Source organism: Corvus brachyrhynchos, unplaced genomic scaffold (genome assembly GCF_000691975.1).
Source record: "Corvus brachyrhynchos isolate BGI_N302 unplaced genomic scaffold, ASM69197v1 scaffold32, whole genome shotgun sequence".
Lineage (NCBI taxonomy): Eukaryota > Metazoa > Chordata > Aves > Passeriformes > Corvidae > Corvus > Corvus brachyrhynchos.
In genome coordinates this window covers 16,286,609-16,292,806 of record NW_008237919.1, presented here as the reverse complement: position 1 = coordinate 16,292,806, position 6,198 = coordinate 16,286,609, and the positions used below count along the sequence as shown (strand labels likewise).

General features: G+C 46.1%; 1 protein-coding gene across 1 annotated transcript in view; it reads left to right on the top strand.

The window, feature by feature from the left end:
* Nucleotides 1–6,135: 6,135 nt before the first annotated feature.
* Nucleotides 6,136–6,198, top strand: part of CRYAA (crystallin alpha A) — a 3,524-nt gene continuing 3,461 nt past the window's right edge. Inside the window, exon 1 of the mRNA XM_008632843.2 lies at nt 6,136–6,198. This exon is cut by the window's right edge and continues 242 nt beyond it. The gene's annotated coding sequence lies outside the window, so the exon portion shown is untranslated.

The window sequence follows — 6,198 nt, the reverse complement described above, 5'->3', positions numbered from 1 at the left end:
TTACTTGAGGTTTGCACCAAACCAAGAATGGACATAATTTCTCCTTTCTTCTGAAAAATAGCCAAGATTTTAATTCCTCAAGGTGTTGCATCATTTGCCATAATTATTTGCTTTAGACGAGTAAACATCATGTCACAAAACAACCCTATGCTCTCAAGCTCTCTGGTCTGGAAATAAAAATGGGTCTAATTTCCAGAGCCAAGGGAATATTTTATACATCAGGACAAGGGGCCATGGAAGGTTCAGGGAGATGAGATCTGGTTGCAAGGCAGGGGGACTCTCAGCAGCAAGCTCTGTGGAGTTGCAAGAGAGACGGTTTTGTTGAATAAAAAGGGGAGTGAAAAGGTCTGAAATTGTACCTCTGCCAAATAGTTTTACAGGATGATACTCACCTGAGGTCTACAGATGGGGAGAAGCATCACTGCTTAGCAGCTCTAAACTTCCAAACCTGCTCCTGTCCCCGTTCTCCTGCTCTCTGGGTGTGTGTGTGAGGTGCTCTCTCCACATCTCCCACTCTCTGGGAGCTGCTGCACGCTGGGAAGCAAAGAGCATCCCTCATTCCCTATGCAAATCCATTGATGAAAACATAAAATGCATTGTGCTGCTAAAACTTGCTGAGCTTGTTTGACTAAGTGCCAAGGATTAGCAGCACGTAAATTCACCATTGATTTGACAACAATGATATTATGTGCCCTAAACACTGATGGGATTTGTTCAGTGTTTAGGATGTGGGCTCTGAGGTGGAAAAAAAGGATTGCTAGTAATTTTTTAAGCCTCTTTGGCTGCACCAAGGCAGACTGTTGATATTATATAAATTCTTTAGATAAAATAAGTATCAGTCTTTGGATAAGTAGAGTAGATATTTAACTTTTCCAGTGTACAGCTGAATTGTAAGTCTGACTGTGGATTGCTGTAAACTGTAAAATAAAAAATACCCCATACCTCTAAAATAGGCAAAAAGGAGATATTGGAGTAGAAAAAGAATCACAAAGGGCAGCAATAAAACAGAGGATTGTGCCTTAAAAATGGTGAGGTGAAGATTCCTTTTTTTTAGTAGAAAACTAAAAATGTCCCTTCCATGACTTGTCCCCACTTGTGATTGTCCCCTCCCAGGCTCTGGTGTTCGGTAACTTTGCAAGCACAGTCCCTGTGGGACAAAAGCATTGTCAGCATGAGTGGGGACCACCTGTGACAAAACTTGGGGTACAGGGGTTGACCATGCATTAGGCAGGAGCTGCAGAGGTGAGGGAGGGGAGAGCTCTGGTGGTTTGCACCAGGACAAGCTTAGCCAAGAGTCTGGAGTCAGGGGCTGCTCACCTGCTCCCAGCTGGGCAGCTCAGGGCTCTTTGAGAGGCGTAGGAATTTGCAGGGTTCTCTAGGGACTTGCTTGTCTCTCTTTAAAAGAAAAGCAAGCCCAGTTTGGTGGCGGTCTTTGCTTTTTTTTTTCCAAGGTGCTCAGCATGTAGTGACCCTCCCACTAGCTGGCTTCTTTCTTGCTGTGAACTATCCTCAGGAAGGGGTTCTCAAGTGTTCTTTGCTTTTAACAAGAATCAGAAATTAACATAATAATAATAATAAAAAAAAGAAAACAACATCTGCCACTTTTGATGCCAGTCCTCCCACTGCATTGCCCTGCAGCCCCAACCCCAGATAAGCATCGTGCCAATTGCACTGATAACGTGGCCTCGCCGCCTCCCATCCATTACAAACTTTAGCAAGATATCAACAGCACTCAGAACTCTTCAGAATCACTGCTTTCCTGCTTTCCGTGGTGTCTGGTGGGGAGGAAAGTGAATCTCGCTGCTGTTATAATCACCTGCTCCTTCCTCCATCAGCATCCCAGGTCAGAAGTGGTGGAAAGGTTTGGAGCTCCTGGCCGTGAGGAACAGGAAATGAGTCTTATAAAGAAAGGGCCCTTCCCTTAAAAAGAAAGGAAGAAACAAATGCTCTGTGTTCATTTCTAGGGAAAGCTTTCAGTAAGTGCTTAGCAGCCAAAACTGATAACCACGAGCGAGCCTGCCCTTTCAGCTTGACTGCTTGCATTCTGACTTCTGCGACTTCATACTGACTTCTTGCATTCTTCCCAAAGCTAGGTCTATGCAAGATTAAGAAAAACATGGTCTTTTTTTTCTTTTCCCCACTCACCAGCTTTCTCACACACATTATGTAGTATTTTCCACTGCAGCAAGAGTGGAGGAAGAAAACTTGCAAAAAAAAAAATCACATTATTACTTTACCCTAGCTCTGTGTCCCTCTCATGATCTTGATTTTGTAACTCACAGATTTCTATGAAGTGGAAACAATCTGATTGGCATGCTGCAACAATTTTATCATTAAATATTGCCAGAGATTGCTCAATCCCTCGTATCATCACTAAACAGCTGACAGCGAAATGCAAAGGACCTTCTAAATGAGTACAGTTGTATTTTTGGGCGTTGATATGTCTGTTTGAAAGAAAAAGCACTGGGATGCATCCCTGTTTTCCATGAGAACTATCTGTAGAGTTGCATCCTCTGCAGGGTGGCAGGGTGCACTTGGCTTGGGAGGAAAGGCAGATCAGAGCAGAGTTTGCCTTTCTTGGCTCTCCTGGGGCTGCAGTGAACCAGTTGGAAACAGGAATCCCAGCTCTATCAGCACTTCAGAATCTCCTACAAACCCTCCACAGTCGCTGCTGACCAGTCACTGCTCCACTTCAATATTTGCTTTTCTCTTCACCCTGGGCTTGTACAGACCTTGGCAGGGGGGTTGGAGACAGTCTTGGGCTCCCCTAGAAATGGGGAGGTGGGAGTCAGTCATGCAGACAAGCTAAGAGCAGCTAAACACAAGCAAAGGCTGTACCTGATTGCTGATGGCAGCTTTACTCAGGAATATGGTCTGGGATTTCTTCTGGGCAACATCCTTTACTGAATGTCTCACTCATGTGCTGGCAATTATGCATCATGGTTTAGGCAGTGATTGTTTCAGAGGTAATCTGGACAGCAGAACATACTGGAGGACTTCCTCAGTTGGCCTCACATTCTAAACCTGCAATGAAGCTTTGGAAAAAACTGCCTTTGATGCATTGCCCTTGGATGTGCTCATGACCATAGGCATTAATTTTCTTCCATTTTCTTCCATTTCATTTCCACCAACAAATCTCACTGCTTTTGCTCAGCAGGTGATAATGATGCTCAAATGTTGTGAGTCTTACGTGGTCTGGTCTGCTGAACTGATGCAAAATTATCACTTTCTCTTCTCGTACCAAATTCCCACTGGGTGGGATTCATCTCAGCAGCTTTGCTTGTCCAGAAGGAGGTTAGAATTAGAATTGCCTCCTCAGCTCCCTCCTGAGATACAGACACTGCTGAAAGGGGTCTCGTTTCACCTTTCCTACCCACCCACATGATGACATGATCTGGAGGCATCTGTCCCTCCACTGACCGGACAGGCAGCACGGACAACTCATTTGAACTGGACACAGAAGTTTTAGACCATTGGAAGTCACATGTGATGCATCTCAAGAGACTGTTTTGGTTTGTTTTCCAGAGGCATGCAGGCATTATGAAGTCTACATCAGAAAAAAAAAATCCTCTAAATGAAATTTGCATTTTGGTGATATATTTTTGCCCATAAAAGACAAAAAATATCTCTCCAAGGCATATGGATATGATTTATTCCAGGGAAAGCCATGAAAATGTGGGTCCAGAAAAAACTAAAGACATAAAACCACAAAGTTGGCTGCTGCTTTTCAATTATTTAAATGTATGGTAATATACGTAATTTCAGATAAAATTTAGTTGAAGATGTATTTCTCTTTTTTCTCTAAAGACCCAATTTCCTTCATCCCACTGAACATACAGAGGGCTCTGCTCCCTCCCAGTGACACAGGGTGCCCAAGGAAGCTGTGGATGCCCCATCCCTGGAAGTGTTGAAGGTCTGGTTGGATTAGGCTCGGAGTGACATGGGTTCCCTCCTTCCTCCTGGCATCAATAATCCAGGGAGTAATGTGGGGCACACGCTGGAGGTCAGAGCTCAAGGGTTTGGCAGTTTTGTAAGGACTGAAGGACGCCCAGAGAGGATCCTGCATTGCTCTGCCATAACCCCTGGTTTGGGAAGCACAAAGAGGATGTTCCCAACACACTTTAGGGATGGCATTCACACCTCACCCCCTCATCTGGAGCCCAAATGGTCTGTCAGACTCCCAAATCTCTCTCACTTTCTGTGTGAGCATGGTTCCCACAGTTCCTCTACCAGCCAAATAAATGACTTGCTTTGTGTGTTGCAGTGAGTGGTTTGGGATTTGAGCCTGTTCCTGTATCTCTCCTCTCATTTTTCCTTGTAACCTGCATACCAGGTGATGCATTCTGCATCAGGTCACTGCTGCCAGTTGGCTCAATACAGGTTAGCAGATCTCTGGAACTGGCTGGCTGAGGAGAGATTTTTTTCTCTTCTGGGACAAAATTCTTGAAGAAAAATCTTGGTAGTACTTTATGACTCGTTTGCTTTCCCTTAATTTCTCAAACAAAATGACAGATTTGGTACAATGGGAATAAATGAGGGGTTAGGTGTCTCTCTTGTGGTTTTTCCCTCCATGGCTTGAGGAGGGATTGATCTCTTTTTGACACCTGATTTTAGTAAAGCCTTCATGCCTGAGAGCCATGGCCAGACCACGGGGCCTTTTCTTGCTGGAACTATGTAAGGTGGAACCTAAGCTCTTGTCTGTCTTCTTTGCGGTCCTTACTGTTGTTTTGGGTGTTTTTCTGCTCAAGTTTTTGCTTTTCATGAAGGAAAGCCTCTGCAACAGGATCTTCTGGTTCTTACAATTCCTCCAAGGCCAATGATTTTCCAAGACCACACGGTGCCTGGATGCCAGGTGATTCTCAGCTGACTGTGTCTTGCCTCAGTGCTCTTCTGAATTTAGGTCCTCTGGCCTGGACTGATCTGGTTTCTCCCAAAGTAGAGGCCAGGATCTCAGCCACCCTTGGTTTCTTTAGTCCCTGGCAGTGTGACAGGACCATTCAACCCCTCATTTCTGAAGTGCCTTTTGGAAGTGCCCTCTCCTCTTTTGCTTTTGTTCTCTGCTGACTGCAAAAGGTGCTGAGATGCCCAAGACTCCCAGCACAGGTACTTCTGCTGCTCAGAGGCTCCTGGAATGCAATCCCTGCATCTCTGGATGTGATGGGAATGGGGTTTCAGCTGTGGCCACAGCCTGGGAGCCTTGCTGTGGAGCTGGGCAGCCTGGCTGCCCTTTCACTGCCCAGCCACCTCAGCTCTCTGGCAGAGCCTGCGCTCCAGTGGCGGGCACGGTGCCCATTGCCCAGCAGTCCAGGGTGCCAGATGACCCCTTAAAGGAGGCTTTAAGTGAAACAGAAATGAAAAACAGCTGTAACCAGAAATGCATGTTAAGCAGGATCTGTGCTGTGGCACCATGAGATAAATGGATCTCCCACATCACTCCTGAATCAAAACAAGGACACTCTCAAGAGCAGCTTTGGGACTGATGGTATGGTCCGAGACCAAGCTTATTTTTCTTTCTCTCTTTTGCCATAAATATTTTTTGTGAAAAGTTTTTTTGTTTTGTCAGACAAAATATGATGCTCTGCATCATTTGTTAGCCTTGCTTCCCTGCCAGTCCTGCCATGATCCCTGTGCCAGGGTCATCAGGCCCCTCTCAAGTGGCAGAGGCACTTTGTAGCATGTCACAAAAAAATTTCCCTTTCTTCAGCCTGAATCAGACCCTTTTTCCTTGCTTGGGAGAAAGCTGTTTCAATTATTTGGAAGAAATCTTGAGTCTCTGCTTCAAGGAGGGGCAGAAAAGAAGCAAATTAATGAAAACCCAGGGTTGGGTTATGAAGACCCGCAGAGCAGATCTCTTTCACAAGCGTCCTTGAGATGCCACCGGGGTGTCCTGTTCAGCCTGCTTGATTCCCCAGGGGACATGCCAGCACCCCTGGGCACCCCATGCCTCTCAGCCTGCTGCCTGGCATCATCCCTCCAGGACATCTGGCACCGATTCCAACCAGACTGTCATTTCCAGGTCAGTCTCCGCATTTCTGCTGACCACGTTGCCTCCATCATGAGATCATGTCTTTCCAGAGGAATCCTGCTAATGCCTTCATTCTGCGAGGCCGGTATATATAGGGGGAGCTTCCCTGGGGCTGCACCGCGCAGTCCAGCCAAGGCATCGCCGTCTCCCCAGCAGCGGCACTGCCCCCTCCG